The 23,528-nt window shown below is 44.1% G+C and overlaps 1 protein-coding gene across 1 annotated transcript in view; it reads left to right on the top strand.

The window, feature by feature from the left end:
• LOC119374550 (sulfotransferase ssu-1) overlaps positions 1–23,528 on the top strand; it is a 459,957-nt gene that overhangs the window by 373,453 nt on the left and 62,976 nt on the right. The gene's annotated exons all lie outside the window — the stretch shown is intronic.

Raw genomic sequence — 23,528 nt, 5'->3', positions numbered from 1 at the left:
TGGTAAAATGAATGAAAGAGAGAGCGAGAGAAGTCTTTCTTGAAAGGTAGATAATTTAGCCGGCGTATGCAATCACTGACTGGCTACTCTGCATGGCCAAGGGGATTGGGGATGGAAAGACAAGAAGAGAGAAAAAAAATAATAAACTAATATAATGTTAAAACAGGATAAAAATCAGTACATATCACACTGAGCTTTCTGGTCCTTGGATGGGGACGTGCGCTGCTAGTGCCTTTCATTGTGTATATGCAAAATACGACTCAAGTTTGTCTAGCTGACTAATGCTACCAACATACGTAACAGGAATTTCATCGCATGCATCTTGCGTGAGGCAGGCTAGATGGCCTAAGACACAGTGAAATGATAAAGTTCTCTGCGTGATAGAAAGCATGCAATTTTTATAGGGCACACACTCATCGACATACGGCCGACACTATTTCCTGAACTATCTCTTGGTGTGACCGTACTACTCCAAGAAGTCTCGCTAGCTTCAATAGCGTTGCACCTGATGTATGCAACGGAGTCTATATAGGTAGCGGCCGTCCCCGGAGCGCTGTTTTCCGCCTTAACGGCATGACGTCTTTCACGTTCTTGCGAGCGTTCGTGAGCCTGTAGAACGGTCCAACGAAAGGACCATCACGCGATCCGGCAAACGCTGGTTTGGAATTCAATTTTCTCAAAGTCGGAATTTTCCTGAAATGTGCAATTCCTGATATCGACCTAACGCTTTGTCCGGCAGATCGCTTTTGGTCAGTCAACCCGCAATATTTCAGTGAAGCGTCCTCCGGCCACTGTACTGCTTCCCAATTGTTCGTTTTCTTTTGTTGTTGTTTTTTTGCACCATCCGTAGAACGCATTCGTATGCTTCAGTTCACTTCACTATAGACAAGCATGTGCGCGTGGCAGAGTGTTCAAGGCACTCGCCTGCGGATCGGAGGACTCTGGTTAGAACCGTTATGAGTGGTCCTAACAAGCGGTTCCACGCCTGCAAGGGGGTGTGGCGCGGAATGTGGAAAATGCTATGGTGGCGCAACCGTCGAAGTGGAGAGCGTAGCGTTGTGTGCGCTGTGAGGTACGCGCTTCTCGCTAATCGTTCGTGAGGGATGCGTACCATGCATGGCAGGGACGCCGATGTGCGTCCCTTGCGGCGCACCCACAGGTACCGTGGAGTCCAGCGTTCCTCGATTTGCGAAGTGCCGTGGGCGTGCACGCAGCCTATCTCCCTTTATAACCCCCTCGATCAGAGCGCACTCTGTTCTGTCCATGTCCGGTGCCTCACTTTCAACCCCTTCATTCGTCCCACTCAAACGCTACTAGTAAACTCTATGCTGGTTCAAATCCCTGTCCGGGGAGGAAAATTTTATTCATTATTTCTTTGGCGCGCGCCAGCTGTTGGCGAGGTGGGTTTTTATGGAACACCACCGGCTACACAGGTCAGTCACTGCAAACTTCGCTTGAATAACGCACGCCTGTATATTTGGGTGCGATGTATACCTTATACATATGTGCTTGCCACTTCAGTGCTTCAAAATACACGGCCCATATTAAGAGACGGGTCACAAACCAGGAGTGTTGCAACAAGAAATTCAAGCCAATCGTGTGTTGAACATGCTATTAACAATCGCGACCATTCAGTAGAAAAGGAGCCCTGACAAATGAAAAGTTCTGCGAATTTTAAACATGTGTTTTGCAAACTTGCACGTCACAGCGCCATTACGCCATGTTTTTTCTCGGATGTCTGTATTACTCGTACTTTCGCGTGGTAAGCTTAGAGTGGCACAACAAACCTTACGCCTGGTTGTCGCCGTAAGGGACCATAGTTGTTTTAAATGGGAAATATTGCCTACAAAAAAGTGGAATGCTTTGGGAATGTGCCGTGAGAGCTAATGTCGCTGCCGCCGCTCACTTTGCGACGCATGTTAGGCAGGGACGAACTGCTACCACAGCCCGAGGGCAGTGGCCGGCCGCCGCCGCGGCTGTAGTCACTGCTGCGGATCGGCTGCGTTGGCGTCGCTGGCACTGGGAGGCGGCACTCACCAGCGACAAGCTGACCGACCAACTTTGGGCCGTCCTGCAAGCCGAAGATGCCGCCCGGGTCCAAGGGCTTCAAGCCGTCACCTGACGCCATCATCATCGACGGAGAGCGGGACGGGACAGGGGTTATTCCCCTCTTCCCCCCGCCTCGCCCGGTATAAAGTTTATTCATTTATTCAAATATAAGACTGCACAGGTGTTGATTACTCAACAGGCATACATAAAACGTACCATATAATGTAAGGCTATGAACTGTTGAGCTACAATTATATCGTCGTAAGGCCAATGCTGAAAGAAAAAAAATATATTATTAGGTGACTGTATGCAGCCGCGGGTTATGCTTCATACAGTATTTATGACCCAATGTAAGCAGAAATGAAGACTTATCTAACCCAGTAGTTGTAGACAGGGTGGTGTTCATGTTGTACTGCTGAAATGAATGTAAGTGATCGCATTTTATTTTTTTTGTCAGCTGGAGGGAGCACCGATGATTACAGGCGTATGTGTCTTTAGTGCCCGCGTCCTTTGACGTCCTTCCGCACGTGGAATGCGATAAGATGACACTAATAGCCGCCGAAGAATTTCTTGGCCCCTTGAAATCATATACAGCGACAAAAAGAAGCCTGTAGCACAGACAAGAAACCACGGTCTCCCCTCGCGCAGCGAATCACTAGTGTATCTCGGCGCCCGTGTACTTGAGCAATTGATGCAGTGTAGCCTAACTAGTAGGACCTATCGGGCTATCACATTATGAGATAAAATGTTATATTGGAACTGGCCTGTTCTGAATCAAAACAGCAAGTTGGGCGAGTTGGTAGTTTGCCGAAGGCATCGTTTGCTGAGGGCCGCGCGACCCGGACTGAGGACTGAGAGAGTTCTGAGTTCTGAGAGAGAGAGGACTGAGTTAGCGCTTGTTTGTGTACGTGTCTCTCAGTCCTCAGTCCGGGTCGCGCTGCCTTCAGCAAACGATGGCCTGTTCTGTTACGAGTCGAGTGCAGAGGTCGTGGCAGAGTGTTAGGTATTGCTCCAGTAAAAGTTAGAAAACAAACCCAGAATGGTGCCATCAGTACTGGAATTTACAAGCTTCGAACAGGGAAGCTCACTCGCACTAATACCACTGTGAGTTCTTCTTTTGTTTTGGATCCGACGGGAGAACCCATGTTTGATATTTGATATTTTCTGTTAGAACTGATTGATTAGGAAAGGTTTCCATCGCTGTTGACTGATTTCAGCACTTCTGCGGAAACATTAATTCGTATCTCCCATCTCGTGACACTTGCCGTTCTCAATAAAAGTTGTTTCTCTCCCTCCCTCTCCATTTCGAACAGCGTTCAAGATTTTCTCCTCGTATTTCGCGCATACGTTGCGTGTTCATATTTGTTACAAGTATAGAACGTTATTGCAATAGCGGTGTAAATAAAGTGTTTGTAAATGTAAGCGTAATAATACGGACACCTAAACGCTGATCAATGTTCCAAAAAAAGTCACAAGGGCCTAAGAAAAAAATTCGGCAGATCCCGCACGCACCGTGGCAGTCAATGTTATGCGAAGCATACGGCGGGAAGGTGACTGTGGAGTAATTTTTTTTACAAAGCGACACGTCACAAAATGACGCTAAAGATGTGTATAAATTTTATACGCACACATATATGTTGAAGAGCCGCATATGTGTTATATAACAAGTTGTTTACGGTGGAGTAACGCTGCCAACGGCAACGTGGGTATTACCAACGCCAGAAGCGAAGCGGTAAGCTGATATGTAGTTCTTATACATGTCCCTTCTGATGGAGAACGCACGCACGTTTCACGAACCCGTGTGCTTGTGTGGAAGAAGTTCTTGGCAGTTCTTGAACAAGGTCATCATCACCGTGACCAGTGAGCAGCAGCAGCTGTCATGACTTTTTATAGGATCCGGTCGTGATGACGGTGACGAGGGGTCCATGTGTAGTGATGTATGCGGTATAGTAGAGCTGTTGGAATTCGTGGATGCCTCGGTCATTTCGTCGACAAATTGTGAGTCGCTAAAGCCGGCGACATGTCGGAACCTGAAGCCACCCTTCGCGTTGGTGAGGTATAGGCCGTCGAGGCGGGTAGGCCTGGATAGTGCTACGTAAGCCAACATCAGTGGATGGCGCTTGTCAATTTCGCAGACTACCTGGGCGTATGTTGCCTACGTTGCCTAGTCTACAAAGCGGCTGTCAATCAATCTGGCATCATCCTCGCTCAGCATGAGGCCAGCGCCCAGCTAAGAAATGAGGAGGACACTGCGTCATTCTGGCGGACGAAGTGCACTTTACGATGCGGTGATGTGGATATCATATGTAACTTTCGTTAATGTATTCCTCCGGGGTGAAGCAATGCTTCAATATAGCTTGATGAATCACAGGAATACAAATGTGATGTTTATTGGACTGCTATAAAAGCGTAGCCAACACTGGACCCACAGAGGTTATTCTGATATGACGCCTGTATCGTAGGAGTACACATCGTAGGAGTATCATGTAGTGATCATTGCTTTCTTGTAAAATTAGGTAGAAAGCAGCACAACCACTAGCGAAGTTGCACCGATATTACGCCTGCGTAGGCTGTTTTTCCAAACCAGTTCGTAGACCTGGCGTGGCTCAGTGGTAGAATACCTGATTGCCACGCAGAATGCTTGGGTTCGATTCCTGCTTAGATCCTAATTTTCATTCTTTCCATTCGTCAAGTCAACGCTGCCGATGTTGGTTTTTCTTAACGCTCTCGCATTCAAGTTACCAATGTCTGTTCTCGCCGTTCCTGGGTAGATATAAACTGTCAATCACCTGTGGCGCATACCCGTACACCGCGGCCCGTGGCAAACGGGTATGTGCCACACGTGTCTAGTAGAAAGGGTTTGATGACGTACGCGAGAAGATTTTCACATTATTCACGTCATGACCGGAAAATCATATTTGTCAAATCCTCTTACCCTCCCATGCCAATTTTGGTCCACACTAGGTTAAGGAGGCAATCATGAGAGCACCCAGACGTAGGCGGCTAGATAGATAGATAGATAGATAGATACGTAGATAGAAATGCCCAAAGTGCCAGAGGTTCGCTAAGAAATGCTTCGCATTTAAAAGCTTGCTGCCCCCCACGTGGCTTTGCAGTGCCTCCGGGATCGGCTCACCTTTGACCAAGAGACGATGTCGTGTGGTGACGTCATGTACCGCCCTGTTATGTCGCGTCATAGTGACGTCACAAATTATGACCATTTGTGACGTCGTGATGACGTCAAAAGAGGACGTCATCGCATTGTGATGATCTTTTCATCACCTTGAGTTGAGGCCGGCGACGTCGACGATCCCTTTTAGCGTTGGATGAGCCACCTAAGGCTTTCGCCTTAGTAAAGCAATCCCACAAAGAACCTTCCATGAGCAACAGAGTGCTTACCCTATTGCTCGGCGTGCACGACTCTTCTACAGACCATAAATGCTTCGTGCCAGTTGAAAACTAGCTATCTTCGCATAGCGTCACTGCCACGCGCTTTCTTGATCACGTCGAACGCGTTCGTGGAAGGCTGTTTCACCGTTCCCTCCATTGATGCCGTAACGCAACGACGAAGCATGGGTACACGCTCAAGCACATACAACCGATTTATGCGTTCCAAAACAAATAAGCTCCCCATGGTGTACAGATGAAGGTTACCACACTTTCTCTCTAGACCGGCTTCTCAATCAATCCCACGCAGGGTTGCCACTGACTTTCGAGAAAATGTCGCCAAACGACGAGCAAAAAGTCGCCAAGAGTCGCCATTTTTTTACGAATTTCGCCAAAAAAGTCGCCGTCCTAGATATGTGCGGCATACATAGTAATAAAACTTTCCACTCACGTATAGCCCCGTAGAATACAGTACCATCCAAGACCCTTGAATTATATTGACGTTTCTCGATGCCAGTCGTATCGCCCGCTTCACCATGGGAGTGCATGGTGCTGCTTCTCCGACTAGCCGCAAGATGTGCGTGGTGGCGCAAGGGTGACTGAATGAAGCGCTCATGATATCCTTCCATGCCTGTCGGCTCGTTTCAAAGGTAAAAGTGTGGTAACCTTGGGCGAAAACCGTGAAAGCGCTGTTTGTAGACAGCTTTACGTACCCTTATATGAATTAAAAGGATTAAAGGTTCATTGACGGTAACACGACAGAATTCTTGCAGGAACCGATCATTAGTGGACACTTACACTTTTTAAGTGTGAACTGATATGATAAAGGACGCCACCGACCCTTTCTTATAGTCACTTATATCTACACGTGTCAATCCGATGCGTTAATAATGAACAGGTAGACAATGTAGAATGTTTATAGCAATTGTTTTCATTGCACGCGCTCACGGAGAACAGTGGAAAATGCCTCGATAAATAAGCTAAATTGGGGGTACTGCAACAGTGAATAAATAGTCGCCGAGCTATTCAGAACAGTTGGAGCTTTGGCGGAACAAATGGTCGGAACACGCGGCCAACCCGTCGTCTAGCCCCTTCAGAAGCGAAACTTTAGATAAACTTAAAGCACCTAAAGCTATATACTTATAGTCAAACACTGACCCTCGCGGTTTGCGAGGCAGTCCGCTGACTTACATTTTGCTAAAATGTCGCTGGGGGACATTCGAGTACCTGCTGCATTTAGATGAATTGAGGAGATACACACGAGTTACAGGACGGACATAGCGAATGGCGCGTAATGTGCACGTTGTATACTCGTGGCTCTAAAACCAAGAAAAATACAGGGAATGTTGCCGCTCATTCGCTGAGAAGACCCTGAGCTTAGGATGCATACCTAAGTGGAGACCTAAGCCGAAAATCGCCAAAAATTCGCCATGTCGCCATTCATAATTTTAGGTCGCCCCGAGCCTCTCAAATTCGCCAATTTGGCGAAAAGTAGCCATCATTGGCAACCCTGATCCCACGTGTCAAATACAGGAGGATTTGTCTCTACTTTCAGAGCATACACTGGAGCAGAGTGGTAGAAACGTATGATCTTATCATTCTGTGTACAAAGCAACGTTGATAAAGAAGCTGGGAGCATATAGCCATCAGCCACATCCATGCATTAGGCTCTTATATCGCGCTCAGGCGCGCCTTCTACGATAACGCTTTCTTATCGGCAGCGGCAACTGCAGTCGGCACTCTGCCTTGTGCGCCGCAATGTGATCCTGCTTGAGTGTTGCTTGATTAGGACGGGGCGGTTCGCTTTGTACCAGAAGCTCCCCAGTGAAGGCAGGAAAGAAACCCAAGCTCTGAAGCTGGCTCAGGTAATTTCGACTGCGCACTTACGCTATCCTTTCAGCTGTTTCTCTCTGTTATTCCAGGGTTGTGACATCACAGGGTTGTGATCACAGGGTTGTGAGATCACGATTAGTTTTCACTAGAGGTTCACAATATGAAAGCTCATGCAAGAACAAAAATGACTTGGCGAATGCATGGCAGGTACAGGCAAGCCATTAGCGGGAGTTTACCGCTATCCTCGGAAACAGACCTTGTGTTTTGACTACACCGAGACTGCCATAAGACGTAAAGAAGTAAGGACTATTTTTGCTTGTGTTTAAAAGGAAGTTGATAAGTGAAAAACATTATATGGAGCAAAGCCGACTCGTGTCACGGAGACGCAAGGTCGAGCCCATTTTTCGCGACGATTCTGCGCAGGAAACGAACGCCGGCTGGAGATATCATATGTAAGGGTACATCCGATGTTCAAATATATTTGTATAGATGGAAGGAAAGTGTAGGCTAAGGTTTCAGGGTATCAGGTAGTTCGCAATTTTTTTTTTTCATTGTTGGAAGCTTAAGGTAGGTCACGAACTCCGAGAAAAAAAATTTACAGTTCTTGTACAAAAGTCATAATTATGGTTCTGGCTTGTAGGGCTTAGGTAAATTTAAGCTTTAAAATGTTGAGCTTGCTGAAAATTGTAAAAAATAAAATTTATAAAAATGAAAACGTGCCGAAATATGTCTGTTGCGTCAATAGTCATAACTGGAAAATGGTTCCTGCGATTCCAACACGACTTGGCAGGTACTTAGCGAGGACAAGATCCAGTGCATTCCACGATCACCGCAACTCTAAGCTAAGGTGCGTCATCATAAAAGACAAATAAAACTGATATTTGGCAAGTTTGTTTTGCACACAGTTGGTTATAGTACAAAAAGTTACCACTCCTTTTCAATCATTCTGTAATAAATCACAGTCCCAAGTTGAAAGAAATAGCACGCAAGATTTGATGATACTATTTATTACAAGAAAAGTTATCACTCTTCGCGTAACTGAAGGATGCAAAAACATATATTTGAGGAAAACAATGGCTCTAAAGATTTGAACCACTTCTCCACTTAATAAATAAATATTCAATATGTCTGAAATTCACCAGGCTCCTAGCGTAGGACCTCCTTTGAAGCAGCACCGTCTCTCTTTGAATTTTTTTTCTAGCTCGTTTTGCGTCTCCAGCTGACTCTCATTTGCGTCTCAGCTGACGAGATGCACAGCGAGACCCAAGCTCGGTATATTGATTCCCTAACTTGCGCTGACGCTTCTTTCTGATCCCATACTTCGCCATATTTCATGGTGTACTATAACTTTCTCCTTGAAAGGCCAGAAGTAAGCCCAAGAGCTCGAAATGGCGTACGCGCGCCACTTACACAATAGAGTGCGCAGCCGCGCAGTGATTATTTTTAAATAAATCGAAAACGCCAGGCCCCAGAAGCTTCAAAACATGCTTAAACAAGTTAGCATTACGTAATATATCTAGGAAGAGACATTTATAACGAGATGGCAGATGTTGTGGAATCAGAAACATTCAGTTTCGGTTTCGCATGCGTCTTGGAGGGGTTGGAAAAATGGCCATAACTTTCGAGTGGCTCAACATGACTACACAATTTTTTTTGCTGGATATGCTGCAATAGACAGGGAGCTTGAGCATTTTAAATTTAAACAAGTGAATGTTTTTTAAAAAAATGCGTTTTTCGAGGTGGTGACCTACCTTAATTAAGTTTCGGAGGTGAGCACCTAGCACCGAGACGTAGATAGATAGATAGATAGATAGATAGATAGATAGATAGATAGATAGATAGATAGATAGATAGATAGATAGATAGATAGATAGATAGATAGATAGATAGATAGACAGACAGACAGACAGACAGACAGACAGACAGATAGACAGACAGATAGATAGATAGATAGATAGATAGATAGATAGATAGATAGATAGATAGATAGATAGATAGATAGATAGATAGATAGATAGATAGATAGATAGATAGATAGATAGATAGATAGATAGTGTCATCAAAGCGAACTCGATAAGGACGGACTCAATTTCGCGCATGGTGGTCTCATTGCTTCTGGTTGGTGTACGATTAGTTCGAATCGATTTACCTAAAGTCCCTAGATTTTCTAGGGACTTTAGACTTTGCAAAATCTAGGGGCTTTAGATTTAGCACGACGATGTAAATGTAAGAAAAAAACTAGTGGGACATCTCTTGGTGTTTCTTAAAGAAAGGAGAGTCATGCTGAATAGAACTCTACTTAGTACATAAATATACATGTATGAAGGAAGCAAATCTTGAGGGCTCGTTTTGTTTGTTTGACACAGCCTCATAGAAAATTAGCAGATAATGGAGCCAAGTAAGGTAAATGGGACGTCAATTATATTATTTACGTGCATCGTAGTAATTGTGACGTTTATGTGAAGAAAGTAAAGTGAATGAAGAAAAGACAACTTGCCGCCGGCAGGCACCAAACCTACCAATTTCGGATGACGTGCCCGATGCTCTTACCAAGTGAGATGCGGCGGCGGTCATCCCCTCATCCATTTCATCGCGTAGTTATTGGCATGAAAAATCTGGGAGTGTTCGTCAGCGCCGCTCGGAGACATGACGGCGAGTGTGGAACACTCTTTCCTTTTGCCTGGTGGCCTCACGTACCATGCGAACCTTTAACGAACAGACAGCTGATCAATAAGCCCTCGCATACTACCTGAAGGCATCAAGTCTGCCGGAACGAGACCCTCGTTAGGAACGAATGAAGGAAGAGAATTTTGTCCCTGCCGTCCCCTATACCTTCCTTGTACTCCATATCTGCTGTTTTTCATTAGGATAAATATACACGCGCAACGGTAGCATATAAACAACTAGTCAGACTCATTATTAAATACTGATGATGTCGCCAATACATTTATTCGTGCATTGCGTTAGAAGGCAGAACCTTTCTGCTTTTTAATGTTCACCATGCTATGAGTTACTGATTTTTACAAAAGGATGATCTAGTCAACACTGCTGTAAATTACCGATATCATTGCCGACACATCACATCCCAATACTCTCTCGATTACGAAAGGCTACTGCGAAAGCACATAATGTAGCATTACCTCGTGTATTCGTGGGGGGGGGGGAGGGGGGGGAGGGCAGCACTCCCCTGAGCACAGAACCACACTTGCGTGTGCGTCTGTGTGACAACTTTGTATAAGGACCATTGTGATCGCGATGAGGGACGGTCGTGTGAATTTATTGATCGCGAATAACCATGGTCGCTGTTTTAAGGTCCGAACATATCGGAATGAACTCTGCCACAGACATCAGTCAAATGGCATCTAAAATTCATATTGCGATGCGCAGATGGCGATCGTTTAGATTCCGATCTGTCATTTTCGTGGTTCAATGTGGCCGTGCAGCAACACGTAATCCTCATTGAGCTCAAGTCGGTTTGTCCCTGACTTTGGTCAATTGGGTCCGTTTGATACCGGTATAAAGCTACGCATATGTGAACAAATGGACGGCGTCTATGAAGAAAAACATTCTTATATGACAACTTCAACAGCAAACGCTCACAGGGTCATTTATGCACTCGCCTAGGATGACGCCAAGGCGAGAGAAACTTCTTCTTCTTTTTCTCATTCAATGTATTGAACCTCCCGCGCCCTCATATGAAAGCTTTCTGCACTTCACGAGGTTTCGCACTGCCTCCAGGATCACAAGCATTGCAAGGTTTCCGCACTTCACCTGATCTACCACTGCCTCCGTGATCGGCCCACCTTTGACCAAGCGGTCGTCATCATGTGACGTCACGTTATGTGAAATCATGACGCCGTCACAAACTGTGACAATCTGTGACGGTGTGGTGACGACATGGAGTGGCGTCATCAAGTGCTGATGATTTTCTTCATCACTGATGTTGACGCCGCCGCTTTTGATGAGGCATCTAAAGCTCGCGTCTTAGTAGAGAATGAAGCTGCGTGGTACGACAAAGAGGCAGCTACTCATTCCTTCTGTGCGTACAAGGGTCTTATAGGCACTGTATCAATCACTAAATGTGCAGCTTAGTGCTACGCTGATATTTTTTCTCGTACTACTGTTTTCTTCATTGTTTCGTTATGCTTTTGAAATGATGTTCTTTCTTCACAACGTATGTCTGATATATCTTTTATAAATGCAACTTCAGAACAAGAAAATCGTGGCTGCCACTTTACGACCCCAGGGACACACGTGGTGTTCCACTGTAATCGCGATTTTGAGTTACAATAAAGAATTTGAGTTACAATCAGGAAGTTTGGAGTTGGTACATTACTGCGATCGATTTAAATGCGCCATTTTATTGGAAGTTAACACCATATGATAAACACCTTTCACATCTGGCGACATTTCATAACCTTCCGAATTCTACATGCCGGTATCAAAAATTAAAGAACGTATATACCGTACTTAGCTTCGCTTTAGGGCTTTGTTTTAGAGTGTTAGATGTTGCGCGCTACTTATGGAATTTAAGTGTCCTAGTGGCATAACTCCTCGGTTATTTCCCTTAATGAACGGTACAGTAGCTTTGTCGTGTGCACTTCATCATTAAAATTTCCAAGCACCAGACAGTACCACGCGTGGGAATGACACCCAGAGTACATTGTTTCAGGCGGCGCCTTGCCGCCACTTGCTTTCATTCTTACTGGCATCCCACAGGATAACATTTCCTCGAACGAGCGTACCACAGATAGTAATGACAAATGATTCCTTTCTTTTAGCGGAGAGGCAGCTGGCAGCCTGTGCGGGGCGAGACTCGCATATGCAGCGCGCACTTCGTGGGAAACAAAGGTCCGCTGCGATACCCTTCTTATCTGCCAAAGTGCGGCGGAAAAAACGGCGTAACCGCGAAAATAAACGAATAAGGCTCGCGGTCCTACATTTAGAGAGCATGAAACACAACCGCAAAAACGCCCAAACCTATTGACAATGCACGACCACAGCAAGGGTCCCACCAGCGCAACGCTGCACTCGCAGCTCGTCGGCTCGTCTGACCTCTGAGCGCTCCGCGAACAGCCCTGCGCGCTGCTACGCTAACGAAAAAACAATATAAAAAAGCAGAGAGAGGTTAACTAACGACATTGCAGAGCGGTGGAAGCAAGAAGAGGTGTTCCATCGTCGGTGTGGTGTGTTGTCAACAGATGGCGCTAGTTTGTTTCTGCGCACAATTGCAAACTCAATCAAAATGCAGGAAGATAGCCATTCTTGGGCAGCGCACAATAAGACAACACACGAAATAGAACATAGGACGAGCGCTGGTCTAGCAACTGAAGGTTTATTGAAAGTGCAAAAATATCTACAGAGAATCACATGGTTTCATCACACATAAAACATTTGCGTAAGAGCCATCCATGACTACAATATCTTGTTCAGAGAGCGAAAGCGCAGATTGGGCTTATACAGTTATCATTCTTAATGATATGGTATGCCTGCGCTCTTAAAAAAAAGTTAGAAAAAAGCTTGTAACCACGAGCAAATAGTAACAGCAGCTGTTACTAGCTTTCTTCGACTTTACTACCCTTTGCTACCTTTTTACTACCTACGTTATCAGACACTTAAAAGTTGCAATGGTTACTACCTCTTGCGTACCGTTACTAACTTTTTGCCATGCACCTGTGAAACTAACTAGTTAAACGAATCTAATAAGTTATTATTACGAGCTTTTTACAACCTATTCACTAGCACGGGGATCCATCCAAGTTCGTTGAGTTGATACTAGTAAGCTTAGCACACCGTCCTGGGTCTTGTACGTTAGGCCAGGTTGAGACGATATTACGCAAAATAGACATAACATATTGATTGTCTTAATGTGCTCGATTAAAAGTCCTACGCTACTTTACCTCGCGCACCTAATAAAATTGTACGCTATATAAATATAGGCGCATAACTTAAACTAGTTATCCTAAAGCCTAGCAGCTAACCGGCATCAGCTTCGTACCACAGAGGTAGGGCTATATTTATTTATTTATTTGTTTTATTTATTTGTTCACAACACAATGTTGTGGGAGACCAGGGGAAAAAAGCTGATACAATCATCTTGAGGGTGTCCTGGCCACCCTACACGTGCTACAGCGTAAAAGGTGGTAACGAACGAAAAAAAAAGAACAGGAAAATGAAATGTACACATAATATATTGTACATGAATATCCTTCATGCAAAAAGAAAATATGTACACATAATATATTGTACAAGACTATCCTTCATGCAAAAAAAAGAAGTAACGTGCTTTTATAGACATAATAAAGAAAACATAATAAAAAATGAATTTCTTCTTTTCAGAAACAGCGAAATACGAAAAAGAAAAAGACGGCGTTATTTATGAGGCATATTTATGATAAGCATATAGTGGTGAAAATTCTCCGTAGTTCTTTAAATCTTGTTTCCCGAATGTTAAAAAGCTGCTCTTTACTGATTCTATTTAATAAAGCTGGGAGCGTGAACCGAATCATTTGTTGACCATAGTTAGTGCGACATTTCTTAATTTGCCATTCTTCAGGTTTGCGTATATTATTCTTTATTAGGGTAGTCTGTAATCCTGCTAGCGTTTGTAGTGTACTAGTTTTTTTCATTAAGCTAGATTTATACTGCCGACATAGATTATAGTTAAACATTGACTTTACCGGGACAATGTTGTGTTTTATAAAGAGGTCACTGGTTGTGAGAGGTATGAAACCTTGCATGCTGATCGAATCACGCGTTTTTGTAAAACTGCGAGCTTGTCAATGTTTTCTTTTGTTGTAGTACCCCAAACTAGCAATACATAATTAGGTATTGGTACGAACAAAGCATTATATAAGAACATGTTGATGCTTATAAGGCATTCAAAAGAGACACGGCTGCATCACACCTATTGTACTAGATAGTTTGCTAATTAGGTAATTTATGTGGTCATCCCATGTCATGTGCTCGTTGAAATAGACGCCTAAAGTTTTTATTGATGGTACGAACTCAATTTCTGCATTATTTAACGTTAATGGTGCTAGTTGAACATTCTTGTTCCGCGGTCGAAACAATATTGCCTTAGTTTTGCTAATGTTAATTTTTATGTGGTTTTGAGTCGTCCAGTAACTTATTTTTGATAGCGCTTCATTACCTTTATTAATTAGGTGTGTTTCTGAGTTCCCTGAAAAAAATAGACTGGTGTCATCCGCGTATATAATGAATTTGGCTGTATCATCGATCGTAGGAATTTCGTTAATATAAAGTAAAAATAAAAATTGTCCTAGGGTACTTCCCTGGGGAACACCACATCTGACCGGTTTTTCATCTGATCTTTCTTCCGCAACAATTACTGATTGACTTCTTTTTTTCAAATATGATGAAATTAATGAATGGGCTATGCCTCTAATGCCAAAAGTTTCCAACTTTCTCAACAAAATGCTATGGTTAACAAGATCGATTGCCTTTGAAAAATCTAAGAACATACCCAGCACCATTTCCTCACATTCAAATTTCTCTAATATAAATTCTTTCTGTACAAGGAGGGCAAGCACGGTGGACTTCTTCTTACGGAAACCAAATTGCGCCGGATGCATAAGATTATGGCAGTCTACGAAAGATGACAAGCGCTCTAAAATTATTTTTTCGAAACCTTTCGAGAACACTGGTAATATGGATATTGGCCTGTAGTTGCTCATTTCATTTTTATCCCCCTTTTTGAATATCGCTGTCACTTTAGCAATTTGCATGTCACGTGGAAATATTCCTAATGACAAACTTTGGTTAAATATGTGTGTTAGAAGTGGTGTTAGAATATCTATTACTCCTGGAAGCGCTTATGAATTATACGTGTCGCGTAGCCTTGTCGTGTGTATGTGTGTTGTTCTGATTCATGACATACTGTGCATAATTACCTAATGATATATCGCAACGTTAATACTCGGGAATTTGACCGTTATAAAAACAAGAGACTCGTGAGGCGAAAGGATGACGGTTACAAATTTTTAGGGGCGAAGCTCCTTAGGGTGTGGGTCGTTCCCTCCTCTGTAGTAGTAGTAGTATGTAGCCAGCTCTAGTTTAACGAATTGCTCACTAGATGAGCAATTCACTAGATATCATAATTTACAAGACATCGTAGTGTTCCTTGATTTAATCACACTAAAAGACATACTTTGCGGGCAATATACTCTAGTGAGCTTTCAACATTTCGTCTTAATGTACATGATAAGGAAATTATTTCTACGAAAAACGCAAAGCACACCTTGAGCAAGATGTTTAGCTAAATGGGACCATGAGGCGATGCGAAGCCGGAGCACTTGCACGATCGAGTTCCGTTGGCTTTCGTTGGGCATGCTACCGACCTCGCGTCATGGAACGCGAAGCGGAACGCTACGCGCCTCGTGTCTTCCCTCTAGCCTTGCAGTTAATTCGCACAGGGCGAGCGGAGAACGCGGTCGCTCGTGGCGCGATTTCTCTTTCGCTCGGGAGCGGACACTTTCCCTGCATTTCACCGATCACGAAGCGGTGATAATTAAGGACCACGTAAAAGAAGAGTACAATAAAAGTTTGATGTTTAATATATACACGGTGTTTCACACACTATATGATGTGCTGGGCGACTTTTACGGAAGAGTTTTACGGTTTACCGATGATTCCCTCCGGAGCATCGACCCACTCATCATCATTCACCCCTTGGATATGCTGTGATTTTTTTTGGGTAGTAACCGTTACTACCTATTTTACTAGTTCGCAACGAGAACGGTAGTAACCGCTACTAAGTGCGTTTGTAACGGCGAGGGCAGTAACGGTTACTAAGCTCCCCGTTACTAACCGTACTTACTAACTGGGTTGTAACATATGTGACAAGTAGTTGGTAAACCGAAGTTAGTAGGTACTACAACTTTTTTTAAGAGTGTGTGTTATCTATATTGCCATTTGTTCATGAAATCAATTGCGCCACATTTTAAGAGCAAGATCGTTGAATATGTGTAAAAATATGTGGTTTGACAATACTTCTGAAAGCTCTGATTAATATCGTATAGGTCCACTCATTAAATTTTAAATTTAGTTATCCTTTAGAAAAAAGTTTACAAACCCTTATTCACTGATTAAGGGTAGGCACTGCCTACAGCGGGTATTTTTTGCACAGCATTGGGCGCTTTGAAGCTCCTAAATGTGATCATGGACTTGTAGACGAAGACAGACATCACCTCCTTTTATAATCATGTCCACACCAGGACACACCAAGACGCCGACTTAAATCAGCGTTATTGGCATTATACCGCAGACCATTCATTTTAAGGAAAGTTTTGGGACCGCCGCCAACAAGACGTTTGCAGAAGTGCGCGTTAAAAGCATTCAAAATTTTTTTTGAAGCTAGTAGCGTTCTTGGTCGTTACTAACCCACCTAAGTTTTGTTTTGCTTTAACGTCACAATGCATATTTATGTGACTGTGGACTATTTTCGTCTTGAAGGTTATGTTATGGAACGTTTTACTTTAACATTGCCGTCTATTACTTATATGTGATTGTTGACTATGTTGTCTCGACTGTTATGCTATGTCTTTACGTAATAATTCATCTACATGATGTATGGCTCCAGAATTTCATTAAGGGGACATTATTCGTTGCATTTTTGAGATATAGTATCATGATGTTCTTCAAGTTGTATATTCTATGTGCTGTGGATATGTTATGTTAGGAAACTTTGGGCCCTGTATGCTCCATGTTCGACACCTCTGAGAGCTAAGAATAGCCGGCGCCTTATTTCTGCGCCAGTATCTGCTTACACCATGTCAATAAAAAATGCTGCATCATGATGGTGGCTCCCGTGAGTAAAGGCGCGCATCCGCACTATCTGCAGTGGCTTGTAAGATTGGACCACGTTCCTGCCGTCAATCAATTAGCATGCTCTCTTATTCTCATGTTAATGAACCAGGTCTGGCTGATGTACACGCTGGCGCACGAACAAGGAATACTATGTACCACCCGAGAACTACAGGGAGTATAATTATTCAGCAAGCAGTGTCATTTGTTCCCACATATTTTCTTGCTCGTCTATCAACTGCTTCACAAAAAATACTAATTTTTTGCCAACTAAAAAAAAACAACGTCCACACCAAACTATCCTGCTACTTTTTGCAGCCTGTGCAAAATCCAACGCACATAGGGCTATTTGTTGCACCCACTCTATGCGTTAGATGGTTCATTGAGGGAGGCCATTTGCTTTTTACTTTCCTTTGCAATCGCTTCGAGGCACACACAAGAAATGAAGTAGGAAAACCGGCAGTCCTTATAGGTGACCGACCTGCTCAAAACTGCTGTCTTCTACTGCATGGCAACAGAATTTAGAAATCCTGTTTAGGATTTAGAATTTATTGCGTACATGCTGTTGCAATGCTATTCTTTACTATCGTAGAATGCGCCAATCTGAAATTTACCAGTGGCTTAACAGAACGTGGCGCATACATCCAGCACACATGTGCTGATTCCAATTTCAAAGTTAGATCAAGAAGCTGTAGTTTGCTTTCACTGGGTACCTCGCGCGGGTACTAAGGTTCATGGTTTCTTTCGTAAAATGCTTTAAGTATGTTCACCATAACATGCCTATGATGAGTGCTGTCAACAAAAACTAAGTAATTTGCAAAGTACCAAAATATCCTTGTCCACCAACCCTCAAAATGGCACTTAAGATCGCAGGCAGCCTTGTTTAACATATATTACTCAGGATCGGGGCCAGGGCCGGATTAACAGTGCGGAGGGCCCGGTTCAAAAAAATAAGGGGGGGGAACCCTCCTCCCTCGTCCTACCCCCTTTCTTTCCCGCTTTGTCATCTAGTCATGCTTGAGACTTGACGCTTTTTAGATTTAGCTGCAAAGAACACAAGCCGTATCTATTCTAAGCCTCTGCAGAGTGTTTAATATCTCCTGGGCGTTTTCTTTCTTGCGGAGCACGTGGACAGATTGTCATCGTAATAGCTAACTATATCAGGAGACGAAGACACATGGACAGCATTAGGATTTGTCTGGTTCGTTGTATCATACTTAAAGAAGACTAAACTATGCGACAAGTTAAAACGAAGAGAAGGAATGCATACGACATTTTGAAGTGCAGTCCAAGCAGCGTGTGTGTTTCTTCCATTCGTCTTAACCTATAGCGTTGTTTACCCTTATTTCAAGAGAGGACATCTTTCCTCGAAAATCAGGGGGCGCCTTTGTGAAAAATAGTTTCCTCTATCTGCTTCAGCTTCACTGATTCGGTAGCGCACGCTTTGGTTGCCTGCGTGCGAGCACTGTCGAAGTTGACAGGTGGGCCTTTTAGGGGCGAAGCTCCTTAAAGCGGCACCCGTTCGTCCCCGTCGTAGTGCGTAACCAGTCTTAACGCTAGTACCAGATCTTGACCTCCAAGGTGGTGCCGGTGGGAGATTTCTCCTGTGCGTTGTTGAACAATAAAAAATTCGCAGCGGGCGCGTTACCTAAGAGCCGAATTCTTCTGTCTCTCATTCCCCATTAGCAGCCATTGGCACGTTGCGGTAGGAAACGTTAGTAGAAGTAGAACTGTAAGTGTTAGCTAAAAGCCGACTTCTTCTGTCTCTCATTCCCATTAGCAGCCATTGTTTACCTCCAAGGTAGTGCCTGGTGAGATTTCTCCTGTGCGTGATTAAACAATAAAAATTTTGTTCAAAACGCCGTTGATTGACTAAATAAACCAAGGAAAGACGCCAGATGTTTTCTAAAAGCAAAACGAAAAGACGCCAGATGTTTCTAAAGCAAAACGAAAAGACGCCAGCTGCTTAACGAGGACGCCAGATGTTTCTCCTCTCCTACGGTCCTACGCAATTAGAAGTTTCAGCATGTCTGCCACAGAAGAACAACCTTCGTTGCTCGCATATGAAATGGACTGTTCAAGCTCATCGGGAAATGTGTTAGCCAGATTAGAAAGGTACTTTTTCACGAGGTCCATTGCCTGCAGGCGTCTCTGCGCTAGTGAAAAACAGTTCCAGTCTGTAATAACAGCAAACGGCGATCAGACCTCGGTGTAACCATTTAAGCGGGATGTGAGAGCGTGTACGAGATTGTCAATAATGACAAAGAAGGTTTCACAGCGCAATTTTGCGGAAGGATCTTGTGGCTTTGGCGTGCTTGTGCCTGCAGTGCTGTCGTACCGTGTAGATTGCTTTCGCTTTCTCTGCGAGCTTGTTTTGCACGAAGCGTTGCCGGAAGCTTCCTTTTTGCCTCAGCGTCATGTACCAAATAACCCATACTTCGACGTTATTGCTTCCTTCGCAAGCTTTTCAATTTCGTCAAGCCTCTCTCTTAAGCCGGATACATAATCACACAATGATTTCATCAGGCTGACGGCAGCATTCAATGAAAGTGTGGGACTCTGAAGTGCCTTGCTGGTGGCGTTGAAGCGCTGCAAAACTATATTTTAAAAGTAGGCCATCAGCGCGGTTTGCAATGTTGACATTGTCTTGAGCAAAGATTTTACCTCGGGCTTTGTTTCTGCTCGTTTTTGAGGATCTTCGGATAGTTCATTCAAGGCAGCTTTGATTTTCTTAGAACCTGCCACAAGAGCCCTCATTACATTCGCTCGCGCTGACCACCGCGTGTCCGAGATTCGCTTTGGGATTACCGCTGTGGCGTTTTGTTTCAAATGAGCCTGGAGTACAGTCCAGCGATGAGTGGACGCGGCAAAGAAAGCGTATATACGTTGTACAATCCCGAAAAAACTAACGGCTTGCCCACAAGAATCTACTGCATGCGCCCCGACCAGATTAAGCGAGTGAGCAGCACAAGGGATGAAATTTGCTTGTGGATTGATTTTCTTCAAATGAGCCTGCATGCCAGAGTATTTTCCAGCCATGTTGCTCGCGTTGTCGTATGACTGGCCACGACAGTCTTGGAAGCTATCTTCAATGTTTTCTAAGAGGTCGAGCGTTGTCTTTGCGAGATCTTCCCTTTGTGACTCGTTATGGGCAAAAGTCCGAGAAAGTGTTCTTCAGGCCCATCGTTAGCAACGTAGCGAATGACCACTGTAAGATAATCCCTGTGACTCGAATCAGGTGTAGAATCAACTGAAAGAGAAAAGTACTTGGCACTCGCAACAGCGCAAGTGACCTTTCACAATGGTTGCGGAGAGGTAGGATGTTTTGCCACGTCCAATGCTCCCAAAGTGCTTTATATGGGCGGCAAGAAAAGGATCAAACTTGGAGACCAGTTCAAGACACCCAAGGAAGTTGCCATTTTGAGGAGACCCGAGTAAATCATTGGATCCTCTGTGAGAGAGCCCTCGTTCTGCAAGGAACATTACCACTGCAACTACGCGGTGAAGAACATATCTCCAGTAAGTTGACCGTTCCGAGCAGTGCTCTTCAAAGTATCGAATGAGCGACGTTCTGAGAGAACGTCGCTTGCACAGGTCAAGCACGCATTGTCTATGACACTCACTTTCCTCGTGTGTCGTTAACTTTGCATATGCCTTGTTTCATGAACAGAACCCATCTGGTTCCGAAAATTGGTCCTTTCTTGCTGACATCAGAGTACAGGGAAAGCAATATACAGATCCTCTGGAAGGGCTGTACAGCAGCCATTCGCGCATGACTGGTTCGCCGTTGGTGCGGTGAGCATAGAACATTTCTTGCTTGAAGTGGCTGTGGTAGCCCTTCGGTGCCACGTCAGTTGGCTGAAAGTACCGCTTCAAGCGAGAGTAATCACCCTGCATGTTTCTAGCATTTTCACAGGCATCCTGGGTTTGTGCCACCCAAAATTTGACAGTGACTACGCGCAGAGAAAACCAGGCCGCGGGATCCATAGACATGCAAGGACGCTCATCAGGCAGGGGCTGATCTGTCTCAGTCGCGCTGCTCGTCCCTGGAGAACTGGGCTTCATCGCAGTGTGCGATGAAGTTGGTTCCCCGACCATGCTCGTTGAGGCTGTTGACTTTAAAGCCATTGAAGAGAGCGCCTCGCTTGCGCCTACTTCGGAACAAACAGTTTCGCTGAGCGCACGGTCTACTGGGTCACCTTCACTGGTCTCACTGGTCGACGGATTACTGACCGAGCTCTTGTCACTGCTAAAATATCTAGAAAGCTTAGGCATTTTTTTCTAAAGTGTCGCTGAGGTGTTTTTTTCCCCGTTGCCAAACGGCGCTTTCGACCACCAGAGAACTCCTTTTTCCGTGGCATGGTACAGTAGCAGAGCCTGCAAACCAGGTTTATGATCTATAGGTAACGTATTCAACGTATGCTTTTCTAGAATTAATTTTTACTAAGAGCGACAATGAAGAATACTCTCAAAACAAATTTATGAGTAACATTACGGTTGTTTAAGAAGACAGTGAAACGCTACCGAAGAAATCTGACATTGGCGATAAACTCACTGACGAGTTTATCGCGTAGCTTGGGTTTCTGCTGCTCTATATCATTATGGTTCACATATCTTCGCAACGGGTTGCATTCTAAAGTGTTCTGGTTCAGGTGAATATTACAGCGATGCTCGCTCATTCCAATGAATGGAGACCGACATTCTCCAAAGGTGGCAAAAATAAAGCACAAAATGTCGAAGCTTGGCGAAATCGGCCGTTCTGAATAATTTAGTAAGAAAAGCTCGTACTTGCTTAATCATAAAATTAGTTGATAATGACGGAATGAACACAAGAGCAAACGCACCCACTTAGTCATTGCGCAATAATATATTCGCAATAAAAGTATTCAAATGCTAATCCACTGAATATTATTTTAATATTCCCAAGGGTCTCGCGAAGATGTTGGTAGTGCCTCAATCTTTGCAAAGTAACGAAAATAGAAGCTCTGCAGCTCTCGCACCAAACGTGCACACTGTGCCTGTTAGCCATCTTAAAGTGCCTAAGTACCCAAATATAAAAAATGCTCTTGCAGTTGTTTCCAATACTCGCACAAATGTAAATTTTGAAGCTCTTACTTTTAAGGTCAGGAGATGATCCGATTGTTCTGCAGTGACAGGACAACGACGAGTACAAAGAACAGGGAACGCTTCAGAGCATGAAGGTTTCACTGGTCGTGTGCACATACGAAAGTTCTTTAACCAAAGAATGCGTCATAAGAGCCGTGCTGCCTTGTGTATCGTTGAGCGCGGCAGCGTTGCTATATGATCTCGAACAAGCTGTGCGCATCTGGTCGGCTCTGAGAAGCATCATGTTCACCTGAGACGCCCGTGGTTGCATGTGCGATGCAATGCATTGCGTAAAAGAAGTTCATAAGTGATGGTTGATTAAAGACCCCCACCACAACGCTCAAGAAAGAGCGGTGACGGTCTGCTGGTGGCCACACAGTGGATATATGTTGTAGATATTTCCTGTGCTCAACCTTTACCAAGTTATGGTCTCTTAAGTTTGTCTATATAACCACTAAGCAGGAATTAAGACAAAACGGCAATGCCAGAAGCGAAGAATCAAACTATTACTCATTCGGAGTCCTTGCATAATCAGGAAGTTCCGTACCATACAAATATTTCATGGTGCGTTGTTTGCACTATAATGAAAACATACTTTAGCATACCTATGCGCCAGCTTCTTACCGGTTATTTTCATTCAGCGCATTATACGATATTTCAAACAGGAACCACTCTCTATGCTCCTTCGCATTGTGTGTTGGACCGTAGCTGCTAAAATCCTCGTCAGGCTGCTCTATGTGTCCATCCGCTGGATCAGCTCTTTCCCTCTACACGATGCATGGTCTTAGGCGAGTAAAAGGCTTTTACCACGGACTGCAGACCTGTGAGCTGACTTCAAGATTATGGACGTCATGCAACGAACAACCTCTTAGAAGCAGGTATATTGATTATTGGAATAGATAATCTGTTTCTATCAGGGGAATCCAGCAGGAGGGTTAAACTTTTTTGAACAAAACAACAAAGTCGGCCATTTTTTCTGGCCCTTGGGGGGTCCCCTAAAACCGAAGGGCCTGGTTCATTTGAACCCTTTGAACCCTGGATAATCCGCCCCTGATCGGGGCTGTTCTGGAGCCTATGCAAACACCCGAGGACTTAGTAAACAAGTGAGCTTGCCAAGAAATACAGGTAGGTTCAAAGTAAAAGCCGAGAGGTTCAAGAAAACTTCTTACGAAATTGCCGCATTTTATATAAACCTAACTTCATAATTCAGGTCAGTAATATTTTTTTAGTGTTGCAACGAAAAGTTATACGGTGATCAATAAAACAAGTATTTAACATCGACACTAAAGGCGGTGCTCTTGCTGGTGTGCTTAAGTTCAAGAAGTTAA

Source organism: Rhipicephalus sanguineus, chromosome 11 (genome assembly GCF_013339695.2).
Source record: "Rhipicephalus sanguineus isolate Rsan-2018 chromosome 11, BIME_Rsan_1.4, whole genome shotgun sequence".
Classification (NCBI taxonomy): domain Eukaryota; kingdom Metazoa; phylum Arthropoda; class Arachnida; order Ixodida; family Ixodidae; genus Rhipicephalus; species Rhipicephalus sanguineus.
The sequence above is the reverse complement of the archived record's forward strand: the minus strand, read 5'-3'. Positions and strand labels throughout refer to the sequence as shown.